Source organism: Dunckerocampus dactyliophorus, chromosome 2 (assembly GCF_027744805.1).
Source record: "Dunckerocampus dactyliophorus isolate RoL2022-P2 chromosome 2, RoL_Ddac_1.1, whole genome shotgun sequence".
In the NCBI taxonomy this organism is placed as follows: domain Eukaryota; kingdom Metazoa; phylum Chordata; class Actinopteri; order Syngnathiformes; family Syngnathidae; genus Dunckerocampus; species Dunckerocampus dactyliophorus.
Window position 1 is genome coordinate 3,790,658 of NC_072820.1, and position 21,282 is coordinate 3,811,939.

The 21,282-nt window shown below is 41.8% G+C and overlaps 1 long non-coding RNA gene, 2 other non-coding genes and 1 pseudogene across 3 annotated transcripts; 3 read left to right on the top strand and 1 right to left on the bottom strand.

Annotated features, from left to right (window-relative positions):
- Positions 1-1,021: 1,021 nt before the first annotated feature.
- Positions 1,022-4,847, bottom strand: LOC129177415 (uncharacterized). The gene is made up of 3 exons (XR_008569621.1): positions 4,758-4,847; positions 2,276-2,287; positions 1,022-1,360 (listed from the first exon to the last, which is right to left on the bottom strand). It is a non-coding gene; the product is annotated as an uncharacterized LOC129177415 (long non-coding RNA).
- A 4,658-nt stretch (positions 4,848-9,505) lies between these two features.
- Positions 9,506-9,619, top strand: LOC129177935 (U5 spliceosomal RNA). Its single transcript, XR_008569707.1, has one exon. It is a non-coding gene; the product is annotated as a U5 spliceosomal RNA (small nuclear RNA).
- Positions 9,620-10,407: 788 nt separating this feature from the next.
- Positions 10,408-10,522, top strand: LOC129177938 (U5 spliceosomal RNA). Its single transcript, XR_008569708.1, has one exon. It is a non-coding gene; the product is annotated as a U5 spliceosomal RNA (small nuclear RNA).
- Positions 10,523-18,018: 7,496 nt separating this feature from the next.
- LOC129177205 (solute carrier family 22 member 13-like) lies at positions 18,019-20,994 on the top strand (annotated as a pseudogene).
- Positions 20,995-21,282: the final 288 nt, after the last annotated feature.

The following is a 21,282-nucleotide window of genomic DNA, read 5'->3' on the forward strand; positions in this document are numbered from 1 at the left end:
GACTGACCAAAAAATACTAGGAATTAAATTTGGTAAGGATGGGGGAGGGGAAACAAATTGGGGCGACATGGTAGGGAAAGTTAGGCAAAGACTGGTGTTTTGGGGACTGAGACAGCTGACTCTAGAGGGAAAGGTGTGATTTTACCTTTACTTTTATTGATCAGCTGTTTTTACCCCCAAAAGAGGTGTGTGCTTAGACCTGGACCGAGCCATTTTTTATTTCCTTTGGGGCTCCAAGCGGGAGGAGAGACGTTTTGAAGAGGCCAAAAGAAGGAAAAGGAGTGCCAGACCTGCAACTATTCCTTGGAGCAAGATATCCCTGCACCTGAGGATTGCAGTGGCTCCATCCAGTGCTCCCAAGACCAAAGCGTTGGCACGATACTGGATGGGCTCCTACTTAACACGGCTTAAACTGATCCCCCCAGACCTAACAGTACCTGTGTCTTATTTACCACCGGCATATGCTTTATAAGGACTTTAAGACATTTAATCTGGAAAAACAAACTTGTTTTAAAAAAATCATCGCTCTGTCATTTCTGTTGTGCAGGAGCGGGATCCAGTGAGCCCAGTGCGCGGGCTTGCAGATGTTTGGGGCAACGTCAACCAGCCTGCTCTCCCAGACTTCGGGACCTGACATGGTGGCCCACGAGATCCTCCCAGTCAGGTCCGTTATGCACTCCAGAGGAATGTCAGCGCACCAAACTTGCCCCCGACTTGGTTTTGGCGCCCCTGAGTCGGTGAGGCACCTCCTGCCAGAGACCTGTGGGCGACAAATTTGCCAGCAAGGGATGTCCTAAATGCACAGCTCGTGCTCTATGGGGCGAGCCACCTAAAGTTAAAGTGCAAGGATTTTGAAAAGCAGTGGCTCGCCCTCGCCGCCATCAAAGAACCATATGACCATACCTGTGCCCAATAATACGGTGTGCCTTATGTGTTAAATACAGAACTAGCACCTGTAACTGAGACGCCTTTGGTGCACACATTCTATTGTTTTTCAAGTCAAAACATGTTTTGTTCAGTTTCAAATATTTATTGGTTCAGGCTTTTTTGTTAGGGAACAGCAAGTTGACAACAAGTACTGACACATTCAACAGCAGCACTCAAGCTTCAATTTGACAGCTGAAATGTGGCTAACCTCAGAAAGATCAAATGGTCCTAATGGTACAACATCTGGCTAGATGTGAAAAGCAGACAATCACATCAAGTGGAACCAAGTTATGGGTTCAAGTCATCGTGCCGGGATCCATCCGTCTTTACATCTTCACCAAGTGAGGAGCAGAGGGATCAGAGTAAGGGCCAGTGGCAGCAGCAGGGCAGCGCCAATCCCGGAACTGGTATTTGTGGTGGGGGTGGCGTTGGCCTTATGAGAAAATGCATTTGACATAAAAACTCCATTTAAGGAACTAAGTGTCCATTTAAGGAACTAAGTGTTTTGCCAGAGAGTTAAATCTGCTGTATAACAATTCCAGAACATTCCATATAAAAAGTATATACTGTTCATCGATTCGTCATCATCTTTGACACGACCGCTATCTGTGCAGAACAAGAACTAACAAGTACGCATCTCAAACATGTAGCTTTATTTGCACGAAAACAGATGCTACAAGACTTTCGGTCCTGATTATGCTTTTTATTCGGAACCACCTGCTACACTTTGGCTTATCCTCACAAGGGTCGCGGGTATGCTGGAGCCTATCCCAGCTGACTTTGGGCGAGAGGCGGGGTACACCCTGGACTGGCCGGCCATTGGCTGGCGACCAGTCCAGGGTGTAGCCCGCCTCTGGCCCGAAGTCAGCTGGGATAGGCTCCAGAAGACCCGTGGCCCTCATGAGGACAAGCGGCATCGTAAACGGATGGATGGACGGACATATATAAAGGCAAAGCTTTGTGACATTAATAAACATTTCAGCTTTCTATCCTTTTGGTTTAATTTCGGGCAAAGAGAATAAAAAAAAAATAGGGATGGATGAGAAAAATACATTTGACGTAAAAGTTTCAAGACTTTATTCATGCCTCAACCCCTAAAGGAGCATAAATGCTTTGCCAGAGGGTTCAACCCAAAACATCCTAAAATGTATAAAATACAATTGTAGGAGAAAATATTAAGTTGAAATATAAAATAGGATTACATTTTTGCTGAGATGATATATTTACTATGAATTGTATTTCTCCATGGTTACATGAAAATAGTTAAGAAGAGAGTGCGTGACGTCACAATCAGAGGCGTGTCTTGCGTGTCAGCAGTGGGAGGAGCGAGCAGGTGTTCGATGCTTACCGTTAAATAGACCTGAATAGAAGAGAACACAAAGTAGGGACAGATGAGAAAAACGTATTAGACAAATTTTGCAGTTAACTCCATTGAAGGGACACGAGCGCTTTGCTGGCGGGTTAAATCTGCGCTGTATAACAATTCCAAAACACTACAAAGTATAACATACTATCTGTACCAGGTGAAACGGTCTGTTTATTTCCTTAAGCAGAGTAAGAACCAAGCTCAGATTGAGCTAATAAAACCCAAATGGAATCGCGAAAGTTCATCACGCAACACAACAGTCTCAGTCATGGTGTCACACAGCAACGCAGCAGATAGACAAAAACAAACAAGACGCTAGCGCTATCCTAGCAGAACAAGAACTATGTATCGCAAACATGTAGCTTCATTTGCACGAAAACAGTACCGCAAAGCACGCTGGGAAACAGGAAGTGTTCCCAGCGACGCTACAATATGATTAAAAATATGTTTCCATTATGCGATGATGCATTTACAATTCAATGTTCTCTACATTGTTACATGACAACAGTGAATAAAACTGATTATTGGGTCGTTCTTTAAACATACATATTTCATCAAGGCAAACATATGGGACTTTTTGTCCTTATTATGCTTTTTATTAGGAGCCACCTGCTGCACTTTGGCTTATCCTCACTCGGGTCACGGGTATGCCGGAGCCTATCCCACCTGACTTTGGGCGACAGGCGGGGTACACACTGGACTGGTCACCAGCCAATCGCAGGCCACATATAGACAATCAACCGTTCACTCACACATTCATACCTATGGACAATTTACTCAAGGCACACCTTGACGATTTAGCCATCTTACGCCAACGTATGAAAAAATTGGCCAATACGCTGGCGTACGTCCAATAAATTATGGCTAAATTTTGTATAAATTAGAGCACGCTGAAGCACGCCGGCATACGTCGAGCATAAAGACCACAGCTATCACCACTTGTTATAAAAAATGTGTTTTAAAACAGCTACGACAGCGCATACACGCCAGTAAATTGTACACCAGCCTGGAACATGTCCTGGTGCATGTACACTCGTGAAGGGACAAGCTAATGGTGTGAAAAGGATAAAGGTGTTCATAAAACTGATCACAAATGATCGAAAGAGGATGTTGGTGTGGATCCCCTCCTCTTGCTCCCCTCCCCTCCATCTCCGCTCCACTGCATCTTCCAACAAGAGCCTTCAATAAAAGGTAAAAGTGTCAAATGTTCATTTATCTATTTTACGAGTCATTTATAACTCTGCTGACTCCGCTCCGTCTCCGAGGAATGAATGAATGAGCGAGCTAACGAGTTAAGGCGGTGAGGCGTTGGACGTGCTGCCCGGCCGAGGTCCCGCCCTCGAGACCATACACCTCACGGTGATTGGTTCGTTCGGCCAATGTCCCGCCCTCGAGATCATATACCTCACCGTGATTGGTTCGGCGGCAGAGGTCTCGCCCTCGAGACATATACCTCACCGTGATTGGTTCCTTCAGCTCCGCACACGACAAGTGCCGTTCATATCAATGTTGCGGGCCACACGAATATTAATTTTTCATATTAAGACGGGGCGCAAACTATCGTCCCGGGGGCGCGAGCCTAAGACCCCTGGTGTAGGCTGCTTACGCTACCACTCATGGATTTGTGACTCGCTAATGCATTAATAAGATTAAAAAAAATAAAAACAAGTTGGTTCCATTCCCAGTGTCGCAGTGCCCTCTACTGGTCAAGCTGCAAACTTACCTGCAAATACAATAACAGCCTTCATCTATACTCGCCAAGAAGACAGTTCTGTCTCAAGCTATGTTGACGTATTACGACTTGTACGTAACTTACAAATAACGTGTGAACGGGCGTCAACGATCGCATTTGTGCATGCACAAAGTTTTTGTACGACTTGGACGTACTATGAAGTATGCCGGCGTGCTTCAGCGTGCTCTTAACTTATACAAAACTTACCCATCACTTATTGGACGATTACATTTTTGCTGAGATGATATATTTACTATGAGTTGTATTTCTCCATGGTTACATGAAAATAGTCAAGAAAATTGATTGAAAATTTTTGTCCTCATTATGCTTTTTATTAGGGGCCGCACTTTGGTGCAAAGCAGTGATATTATTCCGATCTGATTCCGATACTTTGTGCAAATTTGTCTGGGACATTTTAAAATGTTGTCTTCAATTTCATAGCTTATATACAAGACTTTTATTCATTAAATACATTTAAGTGATTTGAATAATAATTTAATAAGTACAAGTAAATTGAATATGTTAATATAATATGTTCGTACTGAAGCCAAGCTAAATCAAGCTAATATTCAGCACAAGACGTGAAAATGAACATTTTTAGCGCATAAAGAAATGGTATCTACTGATTGCAATAAAATACAAAACAGGAATACATTTACACGGGAGACTTGACAGACAGATCGCTTTAGTTTTATTTGTTGAAATAATATATTATTGACGGACAGCAATTACCTTGTGGGCGATGCACACAAGCAGGAGGAGCAGAGCAAAGGAGGAAATGATGTACAGCTTCATCTTCCTGAGAGGGATGATCGAGAGACGGCACGGCTGAGACTGAGAGTGTCGGGGCGGCGGGGATTTATACCACCCATGACGTCACATAGACCGATGGAAGGATGGCTTTATTGTCTTTCATTGTCACTGAGCATTGAACGTCACAGAGTGCCGTTTGTGGTCCTGCTTTGAACGCCGCATTTGAAAGTCACTGAACGCCACTTCTTTACTGCCGTCCAACTTTGAACGCCACGTACGCGGATGCCTTTTTTTCCTTGTTGTTGTTTTGCTTTTCTCCAAGTTTTGTCCCGTTGGGATCAAAGTTCTCTTTTGTAAGGGAGACCAGCTGACCAAGAGACATTTAAAACAAGCCAAAACGACAACAAATACAGTACACTTAATCAAAACGTTGGGCAATGCACGCACATTTTCATCTTGGCGCTTGCAGTTTGCAGTGTGTAGAATTGCTCCACAGCATAGTGAGAGCCGTGTCTGACATTTGGCTCATACCTCCAGGTATAGCGAAAAGGGAAAAACTATGAAAACGCCTCAATGCGCACTTGGACCTGAATGGAAACGATATGACCATATGGTGCTTTGTTGGCCGCTGTCATAACACAGGCCTCTCTCAATGTGGATGGGGGGCCTTTATATAACGACAAAAGAGCACAAAATAGCATAAAGACTGTTTGAGTGGTAAATGACGCAGTGTACAATCGAAATAAATACAGCAGAAGACAAATAGTTGACAGCTCTAATAGTGATGAGAGCTGGACACCCCCGCAACCTGGACACTCCCTTTATTCTCTTTTAAGTTAAGCAGGACAAATGTCTATTTCATAAATAGATTTATTTCTACTGTTTTATTCTGTTTTCTGTTTTGTTATGTTGAACTCAAAAAGAAATTCGGAACAATTTATTCGTGTGACTCCAAAACATGCATCGAATTCAATTCAGGTTTGTGTCAAATAGTGCAAATAGTTTCACACAAATCAAGTTAAATAAAAGAATTGTCCCTGAAGTTTCTTTTTGAATAATCACCCATTTGTCAGGGTCCCTTGGAATTGTCTAATGGCGACCCCGGCCGATACCACTCATTATAGATAAACTGACAAAACAACAGTTAAGCCATGCGATTGGAATCAGCAGCGTTAAACCCTGATCGGCGCATCCCTAATTAGGAGGAAAAATGTCATTTTAGTAGCATCAAGCTGACACATTCAAGAAAAAAGTCATCATGTTAAAACAAAACAAGCAAACAATAAACAAACAATGACAATTTGGGGGGAAAATTAGGCTGCGGGAAAAGTTATAAAGTCAAAATATGATGGGAATAAAGTCGAAAATGTACAGTTCTTATTATTAATATTCATTATGATTATTACCAGTCATAACATGATTACAGAAACAAACACAAGACCGAATAAAGGGTCGTTTTTAAAAAATAAGGTTGCAGAAAAAGGTATGTTCGAAGAATAAGGCAGTAAACACGTACAGGTACATACGCACACTCACAGTACATACGTACTGTACTTCCCCACATTACTCACCGAGTTAACCAGGGTGTTGGTTGTGTTGTTGGTTTTATTACAGTCACGGTGATGTCACGCATGCAGCAGGGAACAATCTGGCAACTGAGTGGCAAACGGGCACAGCTAAAGTAGTCCCAGGATTAATTGGCTGCAGGTGTGACCAGAGGTGTGCTGCAAGCAAGCACAGATAGGCGGCAGCAGAGCAGCACTACAGAACATGACAGAAGCGCTCGCTTGCCCTCATCAACATCAGCGTCGGTATGATGCAGTTCAGCTCTACACCACTGCAACTACAACCACAATAATACCTGACGGACTTTATCATCCCTGTAAAAGTAGATGTTCTCTTCCAGCCTTCGTGTCAGAGTTGATTACAGTATGTGGCTGTGCTTAATCAAATGTCTGCTGAGTTTATACCAGGGGTGTCCAAACCTTTTTCCAGCGAGGGTCCCACAGTGGAAAATGAAAGGATGCAACTTTGCCACTTTGATTATATATATATACATACATATTCCAAGAAAAAAACGGCATCTCAAAAGCGTATAGAAGGTGAGGGTTTTTCTCAGCAATTCTGTAGATTAAAAAGATTCATTACCTCAATTAATTACAGCTCATAATTAATTCATCTCCTGTTTTTATTTCTTCACAGCACCATTTCATGATCAATTTCTGTATTTCATAGCTTTAAGTATATCCTGTGGTGTGGAAAGGTGTTTTTCCCCTTCCTGATTTCTATTTTTTTGCATGTTTTTTCACACTTAAATGTTTCGAATCATCAAACAAATGTAAATATTACTCAATGACAACACAGCTGAACACAAAATGCAGTTTTTAAATTAAACTTTTAATTACGGGAGAAAAAAATCCAGACGTACACAGCAGGGTGCATCAAATGAACATGGTGAAATTTTAATTCCAAAATATCAATTTGGCTGGCCATAAAAAAATAGTCTGGGGCCGCAAAACATCACACAGCTTATAAACTTGTCTAAGTTGTAATCTTTTTTTAAATGTTACAGCAAGAAAATTCCACAAATAAAAGTGCAGCAAGCGTGTGTAGGCCTACTCTGAAATCATTTCAACGCCTTTTTCAGTGGTTCCCGTGTTTGTTTAAAATGAAAACAAAATGTAGCCAACTTTAACACGAAAAAGCTCATCAGAGTTCACATTTTTGCATATGAGTGCTGTTTGCTGAATAGCGTTTATGTCTGTGCTGAATTGCCATCAATGACCATTCTGTTGAGCCTGTCCTTGACTGTCTTTGCAGAGGGAGCCATTCACTTTCTCAATCATTTCTTCTTTATTTTTTCATTTGAGGAATAGATGCTGATATTTTTATGAACGATTCTTTCACGTGTTCTCCATCTGAGAACGGCTTTCCCCTCCTCACGATCTCGTGCAGCCCAGTGTTGCCAACTCGGCCATTTTCTCGCTAAATCTGGGGACTTTCCAAACCCACTCGGTGATTTATTTTCCCAAAAGCGACTGGCGACGAATGTAGGGACTGGTATTTGGAGACGTAAAAGTGAATCGTATTGTTCTGCCCTGCCTCACAGCAGTCACAGGCGGGGTGACCCGTCGGCTAACGCAGCACACTATCCGCCTCTCCCGGAGTCACCACCTCGGCGATTAGCGTGTCACGGGCTCCGAACACACAGCTACGGCGCGCTTCTCGTTCTAAAACATATTGCTATGCTCTCATCAATTCTATGGTTTTATTTTACTGTGCGGCAACTTGCTTCAGACTCAACTCTAAACTCGGTCAACTTTTTTCTCTCTAGTGAGACTCACAGTACAAACTAGCCTACCTCCCCTTCCCTTGCTCAGCCAATCAGCAGTCAGAACGCACTAGATGCATTCATGGACTTGCGGTGAGTCGGATATTTCCAAGTCTTATCGAAAATGCGCTTTCCCTTCTTCGGTGTTAAAAAGAAAACCACCCAGCTCAGCAAAGGGAGCCGCAACAAGGAGGTTGTAGAGCCGACCCATGATCTAGAGGCAGTTTGCATCACTTCAGTGAGCAGGCGGGGGGAGGGGGAAATGGTCCAACTGTGTGTTAGTAGTCGCACATTAACACAAAACCGCTGCTACCAAAAGAGATGGAATTGGCAGCTTCCCGGGTGAGCTTTCTCCTCTCCACGCCTTACCACCTCATCCATGGTCCCTGCTTGGCAAGAGAGACAGCCTTTGCGCTTCTTTCCGCCACCTCCTGGCGGTTCTACTGCTTCTTTTTTTCATGACCATAAGGCACAGCAGAAATTCGATTTAAAAGTACTGATATGGGTAATTAACTTGCAGTATTTACACAATGCAACATTTATTTCAGTAACTGTATGGTTAATACATTTGATAGACTGCAGCTTAAAGCATCCTCATCACTGACCTCTCATGAATTCAGCTAATCACCCAGATAAACAAAGCAGCTACTAGTGTTATAAATCGACAAAGTTTTTATGACTTTGTTTTGGGGAAACTTGAAAAATGACGCTTCGAATGACAGAGCCAATCAGCTAGTGTGTAGCATAACCGGAAATTCTGCCGTCCTCCCAGAATTCTTTGTGAAAATAAAAGTCTAAGAGCATCAAGTTTCAGACTAACACATTTAATTGTGAAATTAATATGTGGCCTATTTTTCATATTTTCCTTAGAATTTTTTATATCCTCACAAATTTGTGCAAGAGCACAACTTTTTAAAACGTTTACAACATGATGAACGTGATCATTGTTTTATGTTGAAGCTCCGGGTTCAATCACAAACTAGCAGAGGTACTTCCGGTAGCTCTCCACTATCACTAAAGCGTTAACTAAACTGGAAACTAACTGTTGTTCTAAATTAATATTTATACTCTACTTATTTAGGTTAACCGAACTGTCATATTCACAGACAGATTTGTTTTCGCCAAAAAGCTAAGCAGCGCGCGTGTTTGTAGCATACCCGGAAATTCTGCGGTCTTCCCAGAATTCCTTGCGTCGTACAAACTATAACTTATTACATACCTGTATGGTTGTATGGAATGGGTTTTGGTGGTAACTGCCTGTCTTGGTATTGTAATGCTTTATGGGAATCATTGGAGTGAAAAGTTTTTTAGTGTCAATGCGTTTCGTACTTTGCACCGTCACTCACACTAGTAGCTTTAGGAATGGAGTGGCCACGGCACCAACCGACATGTCAGTACACTCTTGTTTCTCTTCAGATCGTATAAATCTTTCGCCTTTTACTAAAGATTTCCGTGGGGAGGAACAGCAAGAGTTTTATTGAATTTTTTGATGCTCTGCGAAAGCGGAGCTTTCTAATATGTCGAATATAAAGGTCATGACGTACAATTGCATGTAGTGGTTAATCGAAGGGAGGCTGTGTATGTGTATACATTGTATATAGTGAGCGAGGTACTTACACCGGCCAAGTTAGATTCTCCGCTGTTCAAATAGACGCTTGGTGTCGGCGGCCAAAGTGTACTGCACTGTATATCCAGCAGAGGGCGCCCTAACAATTAACTCGTTCGTCTTCATGCGAGCTACTTCGTAGTAATACTACATGGCAATCATTGGAAAGAATAAGATTATTTTTTGTCAATTAATGATGGAAATTTCGGTGGTTTGTCGTTTTTTTGTCTTAATTTATTACCAAATTAAGGGTATTGTGTAAAATTAATTGCTAATGAAAACAATACATGATATCAAATATTTATTATTTAGATTGATGTATTTAAACTTCAGTGAGCAGCTACAAAAATATAGTATGTTATATTATACCGTAAATAAAATACAAAAACGCACACCCATATCAAAATAGGTCAAATCTCTTCATGCAAATTTTCTCACGAACGAATCGGCTCTAACGTGTGTTTAACGCCGCCCCTTCCCCTTCTAAGTGTGGACACAGAGATGCTGCCAGAGATGCTGCCAGACATCTTAACTAATGACACCTGTCGTTAATTTTAAAGAGCCGGCTTTTACAGCCGATTCGTTCGCGACCGACACATCACTAGGGTGTCAATGTGTATCGTATTTTGCACCGTCACTCACACTTGTAGCATTCGGAATGGGGTGACCACGGCACCACCGAATGCTTCTGTACACTCTTGTTTCTCTTCAGATCGTATAAATCTTTCGCCTTTTCCTAAAGTTTTCCGTGGGGAGGAACAACATGATTTAAAAAATTTTTTTTTTTATTTTTGATGCTCTGTGAAAGCGGGGCTTTCTAATTTGTGAAATATCAAAATCAAGGAAGTGCTAGTGCATCAAGTGGCTTGTCCGAAGGGAGTTTCTCCCCGTGTTAATTTTGTGAATGAGGTAGTTCCACGGGCAGAATCATTTTCTCTGCTATTTAAATAATTAATGGTGGTTTAAATAGTCGTTTGATGTCGGGGGGAAAAGTGTACTGCATTGTAGAGCCAGCAGAGGACGCGATCTCAAGGCAATTCACTCATTCGCCTGCTTTATTTACGAAGCAAATCTCCACGCGTGCGGTGCAGGTATACGGTGTACAGTAATGTACTTAAACGCCTTGAGTGAATTGACTTGTGAGACAGCACCCCCTGTTGGAGCCTTAGCTGCAGTACTCATGTTTTCTCCTACACATAGCGGCATCAAATCACATTTTGTACTGTATAAGTTTAAAACTGAATTATTTTGAAAGCAAATAAGTTGACTGTTGACTGCGACACAGTAAAAGAGAAGAAATGACGCTCCGCTTTTAACTATTCACCATCCAAAAGGGCATCAGCATCACTTACACCAGACCTGGGCATCATACGGCTAGCGGGATGACGCTGACTGGCCCGCCCTAGCTGACTCTGACCATCGTGTAAGATTAATTTCTAAACGTACTTTCTAATTTCACCTCATTCATGGACTAAAGCTGCACTGCTTTTATTCTGAAAGTGCTGGTTTTTTTTTAAAAGGCACGTACATAATGACGTAATACGTATTGACGCGTAAGACGCGCGCGTGATTGAACGTTATCAGAAGACGACTTTAGCCCTTAAATGGTCCGCTCAGGTTAAAAAAAAGTTTGTTTGGAGCAGATCGCCGTGTTTAAGAACTACAATCTGAGTCTGCATTAGCAGACGGGACACCGGGAGAAATATTTAAAAAAATGACTGACGCGGAAAAAGCGCGAACATCAGACGCTTTGTTAGCTAAACTGCAAACGCAGCAAGGCTTTTTTATTTTTTTTTTTTTTTTTTTACCAAGCTCCATACATCCAGTGATGCAATAACCAATATCAGCTTTGTGATATCCACAAAATAGCCAAAACAGCAAGCCATTCTCGTTTTTTGTGAAACGAAAGGCAAACACACCCCAGAGCTTTCAGATGAGGACTGGATGGCAGGTTTTGCATTTGCTGTTGATGTGACGGCCCTGATGAACGAACTGAACACCAAGCTGCAAGGCAAGGACCTTTTTCTACTTGAAATGCACGGCGTGGTGAAGGCTTTCACGAGAAAGAGTTTCTTTCAAGACAACTGGAGAGCAACACTCTCACTCACATGCAAACACTGAAAGAAGGTCACACCATCAGCTGATCACCTGTGCAGGTACTCAGCCATGTTAGGAGCATTGCATGGTGAGCTTTCAAGGTGCTTTGAGGACCTCAGAACAATGGAGGGTGAAATGCACATGATTTCCTTTCCCTTTACCTGCAGTGACATCCAGTGATGTTCAGCTGGAGCTCATTGACCTGCAGTCTGATGCAGTACTGGCAGGGCACTTGAAGTCAGGATCTCTGCTTGATGTCTACTCTTCTCTCAAGGAGGAGAACTTTCCTAACATTAGGAAACATGCGCAGAAGATGTTTGTTCTCCTTGGCTCTACCTACATTTGCGAACAAACATTTTCAGTGATGAAATGTACAAAATCCAGATATAGATCGTCTCTCACTGATGATCATCTGTCAGCTGTGCTTCGCATCTCCACTTCAGACATTCAACCTGACTTGGATGCACTCGTTAAAGCCCAGGAGAGGTTAGATTTCTCTCACTGAACGAGGAAATAAGAACACACCAGATGAGGTGGTCAGACCACAAATGTAGGCATGTTAAGGCACCAGATAGCAGTGACCTGGGACACTATCTGGAAGCCTTTTTCTAAAAATCCTTGTTCAGTGACAGTTCAATATGTTGTTTCTTGCTTCATGTTTGGGGCACAAAGACAATGTTGTCTTTAAAATGATCAGAACCGTTACATAACTGTCCAACAGTCTATGAAACTCAAATGTGTTTTGGAGTGAATGTGACTGAAAATGTTCACTAATGTGAGTCACAAATAGTAAAACATGTTAACATTTTGTCTACCATTGTTTTGGAAGGCAATCTCACTTTGTAATTGCATAAATTTTAACATACAGTATAATCTTGCCCGCTTGTCAAAACAATGCTATTTACTGCTTCTTTAAAATAAAGAAATACAATAAATATTATATGTAATTATATTATAGTTCAGCCTTTTGGCTCAGCCCTCCACAACATTTTGTGTTTCTTATGCGGCCCCATGGATGATAATTGCCCACCCCTGACTTACACGTTCATTTATTTGTTTTGATTTCCACAAACGTGAAAGCACCGCTCACAGAGAGCAGCAATAAATTGGTTCAAACTCAATTAGTTCCCCTCCACGGAAATCTTTAGTGAAAGGTCAAAGGTGAAAGGTGAAAGGGCTTTTTCTTGGGGAAAGTCAAACACTTACAGATACTCAAAAGTATGACCCCCCCCCCAGTGTAAACTACATTTACATGCAGTATGTACAACCTTTCAATAAATGTCCACCTTCACTTACCGTAAAGGACCGTGTATAAACCGCACCCCCATTTTCAGGCTCACGGCGGGGAAAAAAAAAATTTTTGTTCATAAATGCTTGCCAACTCTTTCATCTCAAACCAACATGCGTAAAGGTACTAAGCAATTTCAAAAAGAAGAAGAAAAGACAAATCTGCCGTCCATCCATTCATCTGCAATGGAATTACATAATGCTGCATTGCTCCAGTGTGAATTTGAATAAACTCCAACGTTTATTCAAGCATACGAAAGCATTTTCAGCAACTGTACAGTAGTCCTCTAAAGTCAAAGCAACTGTCTGACCCACAGACGGCTTCCCAAATGGGCTTCTGGTCAATTTCTCCCTGTATTCATAGCCAGATTCTGGCCTAGCGGACCCAAGCGTCCACGAACTTGCGTCTAGCGGCGCCAAACTTTGACTGGGCGTTGTTGGAGCGGTGATGAACTTTGCCGTTGCGGAAAATTGGCCGCTCGTAATATTTTGTGCAGCTCAAAACTTTCGGAGCGGTAGGAGGGACCATCAGCGGTGGCCGAGCGGATACGGCGTTGCCTCAACGGGGTCCAACTTCTGTTAAACGGTGGTGAACGAGCGGTGATTAATTTTTTTTCACCGCTCCAGGAACGCTACAGCAAAGTTCAGGCGGTGTGACCGGGCTTGTAGTACGAGTGATCTTCCGCTGAAGCGTTGTAGAAGCGTTGTCTGATATTATTTTTCAGTCCGAGTCTGGTCACAGACCTGTCATCGTGTATAAACCGCACCCCAATTTTTTGGTGGAAAAAAAGTGCGGTTTATACACGATGCTTTACGGTAATCGTGACCACTTGGATGGATGGATGGATGGATGGATGTACGCCAACTATTTACATTGTTCCTGTTTTGTTGGTTTATTGTAAACAATCATCACCTAGCGCAGGGGTGGGCAAACTACGGCCCGGGGGGCTACATCCGGCCCACCAGTTGCTTCCAAAGTATTTAATTTAAACTTATAACATACAAGCTGGCATGATGTGGTCTGATGGTTTAAGTGCTCCTGAAAAGAAAGGACACATGCACACATAGCAGATAATACGACACTTTCACTGCTAAAATGTGGTAAATCATTCCAGGTGAACTGTTAGAATTATAAGCTTGAACTAGTGTGCGTATATCAAATATGTAGCCTGGCCCCCCCGGCCAATTTTGTAAACGCAATGTGGCCCGTGAGTCAAAAAGTTTGCCCACCCCTGAGCTAGAGGGAACTGACCAACACGCAGAATCCACTTTGATGACTGACACTTGTTCCACAAACACCAATGAGGCTATTAAAAACATGAGAAAACTGGTTTTCGCATTATGCATGCTTTTTGGCAACATCGCTCACTGGCGCACATTTACACACAAACACCTGCTACTACTACTGGTCAGTCTTTTCAAATCGTAAATCCAAGGCAATCATATTAGGGCGGGGTGTCCAAACGTTTTCCACCGATGGCCACATCGTGATAAATGAAAGGACGGCTAAATTTCGCCCCTGTTTACGTACATTTTGCGGTTAGTGTACATGTTCCGGCGCGCGTCTTGTTGGGTTATTCGTGCGCTGCGTGAGTCCAACTGTGTCCTTAATGTGTTTTCATCACAAAACGACGGAACCGGAAGTTAGCTAAGTAGCCCGTCAGTGATTTAATCAGCGGTCGACTCTCAAAGATACATAAATAGATACTTTATTCGTCTCTGAGAGAAATTTGCATTTCCGGCAGCTCTGCAAAAATGTCATAATGCACCAACACACTTAAAAATAAAACAAACAAAGCAAGATAGGAGAGATAAGAAAATAGAGTAAGAATAAATAAACTAGAAAAGCACTCGGAGAGCGAAGACCTCTGCCAAGCGCCATAGTTCCCCCCCATATTGTGATTTACACCATCAATATTAGCCCTACGTTTATTGTATCTACATATTCCTTGACCATGAAAACATACCATTAGCAATTGGATTCGTCATGATATCAATATTAGTTCAGTAGTTATTCACAAAAAAAGCATTCTTTTTTAATGGCAGTTTTCTTGTGGATCCAGCTCCATAGCTTTTGAAGATACAACAAATCCGTTGGAACACTCCAGATTCCACAGTGTATCGACTATATATAATAGTGTTTGTTGCATATTTATAGCTTCATTTGTTGTCTTCCAATGATGAAAATTCCAAAGGGGCTTTTTTTTTTTTTTAATTATTCCATTATCTGGATCAGTCTTTGATACTTTGTAGAACCTGTTGGTTGTATCTCGCAATGTTAAAGAATCCTTTAAAAAAATTCCTGGATCCAGATGGTGATCCAGAATTTAATCAAAATTTAATCTGTTCTTCCAAATCCCATTTATGACAGTTCCTGAAAATGTCATCCTAATCCATTCATTTCAAGATGACTTCTGTTAGCATGGTTAGCTTTTCGCTTGCTAGCTAGCTCAAGCTATAGCTGGCTTATTGTTGGCTAGCTCAAGCCTGGACTTGGACACGGCAAACTCTGCGAGGAAGAGAAGGTAATTGTCAATATAAACTGAACAGTGTTGGTACTTAGTAATGTTTCGACGTAGCGTTACATTTGTAAATTAGCAAGATGGAAAGTTCTAGTCATGGTGTATTAGCAGGTCCACGGGGTATGTTCTTTACAACACATACATGTTGCCTGCTTAGTAGCTTCCATCTGTGGAAAAGGTCACTGAGGATGCGTATATCCAGCAGATTCAAGTTGCAAACCGGGAAACATGCCTGTACGTGAAATTTTGCGGGATTTCGCACATTGGTTGGCCTCTGATCCAAACCTACATTGTGTATTCTCTCACAGGAAGATGTTTATATCTTTGTATGTGTGTATTTTAATGTACTTAATGTATGCCTTTTTCTGTCTGTTTTTCTGATGTTTAGTGTGTGTGATATAAGCTACTGAATGCTTGAATTGAGGATCATTAGGTATCTAGCTAGAAATTAAAAAAATGAAGTATAAGTAGAAAAAAAAATGTAGCTACAAATATAATAGTATATTATATACTGTATGTGGAGTACCCTGGAGTAAACTGTTTAATTTGTACATCAATGACATTTGTAAAGTAACAAAGGACTTAAAGTTGGTCTTATTTGCGGATGATGCGACTGCCTTTTGTTCTGGTGAAAGCACACAAGAACTCGTTAAAAAGGTCAAGGATGAAATGGTCATATTAAAGTCATGGTTTGACAGGAACAGATTATCCTTGAACTTAAGTAAAACTAAAATAATGCTATTTGGAAATAGCAGAAGGGAGACGTACGATCAAATACAAATAAGTGGAGTGGATATTGAAAAAGTGGAAGAAAACAACTTCCTGGGGATCATAATAGACGAAAAGATGAGTTGGAAATCTCATATTAAATATATACAACAAAAGGTGGCGAGAAATATTTCAATATTGAATGAAGCAAAATATGTTCTTGATCAAAAATCACTCCACACTCTTTACTGTTCCTTGGTATTAGCATATTTAATGTATTGTGTGGAGATATGGGGAAATAATTACAAAAGCAATCTTCACTCACTCACTGTACTGCAAAAAAGATCTGTGAGTATAATTCATAATGCCAAGCATAGAGAACATACAAACCCTCTATTTTTAAAATTGCAGATATTAAAATTCGCAGATTTAGTAACCTTACAAACCGCCAGAATAATGTATAAAGTTAATAATAACTTGTTACCAAAAAATCTCAAACAGTATTTTTCAATCAGAGAGGAGAAATATGATCTTAGAGGAAAATTAAACTTTAAACATTTATACGCGAGAACTACGCTGAGAACCCACAGCATTTCCGTGTGTGGAATTAAACTATGGAACGGATTGAGTAAGGAACTCAAACAATGTACAGAGATGAGCAAATTCAAAAAACAAGACAAGCAGCTGATGTTTGCTAAATACAAGGCAGAAGAGTCTTGATCATCACAAAGATGTTCTGTCAGGTTTGTTATTTTTTTACTGTTATTTATTATTTATTATTACACTGACTATTATATAAAACACGACATGGAATGCAGGAAGTGAACAATACTGTAATGTACTGTACTCGATGTGGAATGGATGGGGGGGTAGGATTAAATAAGCTTTGCTTCTTCCTGGACATGTGGAACTGTGAAAGGACGATTCATGAGATGTATTCCATTGTAACCTTCATGTTCAAATAAACTCAACCAATAAATAATAAATCATACAGAGCGATAAGTTGCTGTTGGTCCAACGGTTGTGCCGCCGGTCAAGATTTTGGGATTAGTCGCCATTGCCCAACGGTTGTGCAGCCAGTCAAATAGCCAGTCAGGAGATCGGGAAGACCTGGGTTCGAATCTCCGTCTGGCATCTCTGTGTGGAGTTTGCATGTTCTCCCCGTGCGTGCGTGGGTTTTCTCCGAGTCCTCTGATTTCTTCCCACATTCCTAAAAAAAACATGCATGTTAGGTTAATGGGCGACTCTAAATTGTGTGAATGGTTGTTTGTCTATATGTGCCCTGCGATTGACCGGTGACGGGTCCAGGGTGTACCCCGCCTCTCGCGTGAAATCAGCTGGGATAGGCTCCAGCATACCCACGACCCTAATGAGGACAAGCGCCATAGAAGATGGATGGATAATTATGGCTTTATTCCCATAATATTGTCTTTACTCTTGTAACATTTGAACTTTTTCTGCAAACTAATTTTCCAAAGTGTACAACTTTATTTCTTTTTTGCTTCTCAGAAGTATTTTCTAAATTTGTCATTAATATTTAAACTTTATGCTACAAAAATGATATTTTTCTTCATAATACGCCATTATTCTTGTAAAATTAGAACTTTTTTTCTCTTAATAGTTTGACTTTATTCTTGTAAAGTTTTCCATTTTTGCTATTGTTTTTTTTTTTTAGTTTTCATGTAAAGTTTTATTTTTAGAACGTGCGGTGGGCCGCAAATAGCCCCCAGTCCACACTTTGGACACCCCTGGTCAATATGATGACGTGAACAATAACTGGATGGCTGTGAATTTTAGATTTGGTCGTCTGAGAACAACGCAGATACCTGTTTTGCTCCTGATGGTGTCCGCTCTCCTGGCTGGTGCGGCTCCAAATATCCACGTCTACATTGTGGCACAGTTCCTGGTTGGAGCTGCTCGTTCAGCTTATAGAATTAACTCCACAGTGTAAGGTATGGCATCTGGCAGGTGGGGACTCTCCTGTTTGTAACGTCTAACATCACCTGTGCCCTATGAATAAATGAACAACACTTCTCTACCTAATCTGAGCGTAAAAAAATGTCTTTATAGTTACAGAGTGGATGGAGGTCACCAAAAGGTCTTTTGCCTCCTGTTTGTGCCAAATGTTTGGTGCACTGGGACAATGTGTCTCGGCTGCACTGGTCTACGTACTTCGTAATTGGAGAAAAACACAATATGTGTTGGGAGCAGCATATTCTCCCCTTGTCCTCTACATGTGGTACGTAATCTCAACTAGTTCATGTATTGCTCTGTACAATCCATCATTTTTGGCAGCCAAGTTACTCTTGACTTTTTATGAAAGGTGGATTCCTGAATCTGCAAGGTGGTTGTTGACTCTAGGAAGAATCGAGGAAGCAAAGATATTGATTAGGAAAGTTGCATCATTAAATAAACAGCAAATCCCAGAGGATACGCTGGACTGCATGGTACGCTTTGATAAAAAACACACAAAATTATTAACTATGGTCTTTATACTACACTTTAATAATTTGATCCTCGCTTGAATTACAGTTACGGGAACATGAGGAAAAGGAAATTGAAAGAGGAGCAATAAAAATTATTTTTACCATAAGAAGCCTGCTGAAATACTTATTAATTGTGTGTTTTGTCTCGTAAATATAAATAACTGTGTTATTTCGTTTATATGTGCTTTCATTGATGTTTTTGTATTATTTTCTTGTATAGGTCTTCAGGCGTGATCGCCTACTTTTGTCTTAATCTCGATGTGGGTAGATATGGTTTGAGCATCTTCCTGGTTCAATGCCTGTTTGGATTAGAAATACCCGCACATCTTCTCTGCATCTGGTGTTTGGAATTATTGGGAAGGAAAAAGTCCTTGATCATAACCCCTCTGACAGGCGGGGTTTTTTGTCTCTTAACCCTGGCTTTCTCTCAAGGTCACTGTCATCTTTTACATAAATGGTCCCTTAGCTTGGATATGTGACACACTTAGATGTTTTTTGTTTTTTTTTAATTCGCCTTGAACTCTCATTCCAGGCAACCCCGTTGCCATTACAGCTCTTCTAACCACAGGCAAGTTCTTTTTGACCTGGGCTTCTTCTATGGTCTACTCTCAGGAGCTGTTTCCTACTTCAGTCAGGTAAGCAAAATCTGTGTCACGGAACGTCAGGCACGAGTAGAGGTTGTCGAATGCTTGACCTCCCTATATGCAGAGACGAAGCCATGGAGTGCAAAAGTAAGGCTACTTTAATTATATAAACAGGAGAAACAAAAAGCGACAAAGAAAAGGCTCTGTGACAAAAGGTGCAAGTAGTCCAGGTAAGTAAATTCTTTAAGTTACAGCACTGACTTGGAGACGAGAAGCATGGATAACAAAGACAATAACAATGAACCAGTGCCGCACGTACGACGGCGCTGGCCTTTTAACTGCCGCAAATGACAATTGGCCGCAGCTGTCCGTACACCACACAGGAAGTACAGCTCTCCATAATAAAGGCGCAGGACAGGAAGAACTTGCTCCTGGGGCTCCAGGGCAGCTGTGAGACATAATCCCTCCAGTGTTTCCAAGATCTGCCCCGGGGCCTTCTCCCAGCTGGGCATGCACGGAACACCTCAACAGGGAGGCGTCCAGGAGGCATCCGGACTAGATGCCCCATCCACCTCAACTGGCTCCTCTCAATGTGAAGGAGCAGCGGCTCTACTCTGAGCCCCTCCCGGATGACTGATATCATCACCCTGGAGGAAACTCATTTCAGCCGCTTGTATCCACGACCTCGTTCTTTCGGTCATGGCCCAAAGCTCATGACCTTGGGTGAGGGTGGGAACATACATCGACCGGTAAATTGAGAGCTTTGCTTTTTGGCTCAGCTCTCTCTTCACCACGACGGTCCGGTACAGCAGCCGAATTACTGCAGACGCTGCGCCGATCCTCACGCTCCAACCTTCCCTCACTCGTGAACAAGACCCGGAGATACTTGAACTCCTTCACCTGGGGCAGGACCTCATTCACAACCTGGAGAATCAATCACCCCTTTTCTGACTCAGAACCATGGACTCGGATTTGCAGGTGCTGAGTCTCATCCCAGAAGCTTCATACTCAGCTGCAAACCGCCCCAGTAAACGCAGTGTAGTGTTCCGCGACAGGGATGAAAACCACATTGCACCTCCTGTAGCCGAGGTTCGACAAACAGTCTTACACTTCTCTCCAGCACCCTGGAATAGACTTTCCCACGTAGCACACCCTCCGGTCAACCTTCTTGAAAAGGGGGACCACCACCCCGGTCTTATTTATTGTTCCAACAGTTCAAAATGTAAATTCTTGCAATTTTTTAACTGGTCTTAAAATTTGGATCAGGAGTGTATACTGGTCTTGTCTTCATTCTTAGCACAGAAACCTGTCATTTAATCAAGATAGGGTCACCATTTTATTTCCAGTGTCCTTTACTTCCAAGTCTACATTTCTCTCTCCTCAGGCAAGCAGCCTTCAGCTTGACAGCCATTGCTACGCGAATAACTGGTCTTCTCTCTCCATCAATCAACATGTTGGCTTTTTATCACTGGCACTTACTCATCATTGTCTTCAGCACACTAGTCGTGCTCAGCGGATTTCTGTTTTTTTTCCTTCCTGAAACCAGGTGCAAAGAACTGCCTGATTCTACCAGTGAGGTCCAGGGCAACGAGTAAGCTATGTTTTGTAGATCATTGTTTATCTGTGGAAACCAGTAACAGCCGTAGCACAATCAGGATAGAGTGTTAGCAAAACTGTGAGATATGACCTTTGAGCTGAGCTTCAAATGGTTCTAATGTAAAACTATAACCAGATTGTCTGGACATCACATCCAGTCGTAAAACCACATTTTTACCATGTACCATGACCATGTACTGTATAATGCTCTCAGTCAATCCAAAGGCAAAAAAGACAAAAAAGCTTTCTCTCTTTGAACGCGGTGGGACTGTTGAGCTGCATAAGCA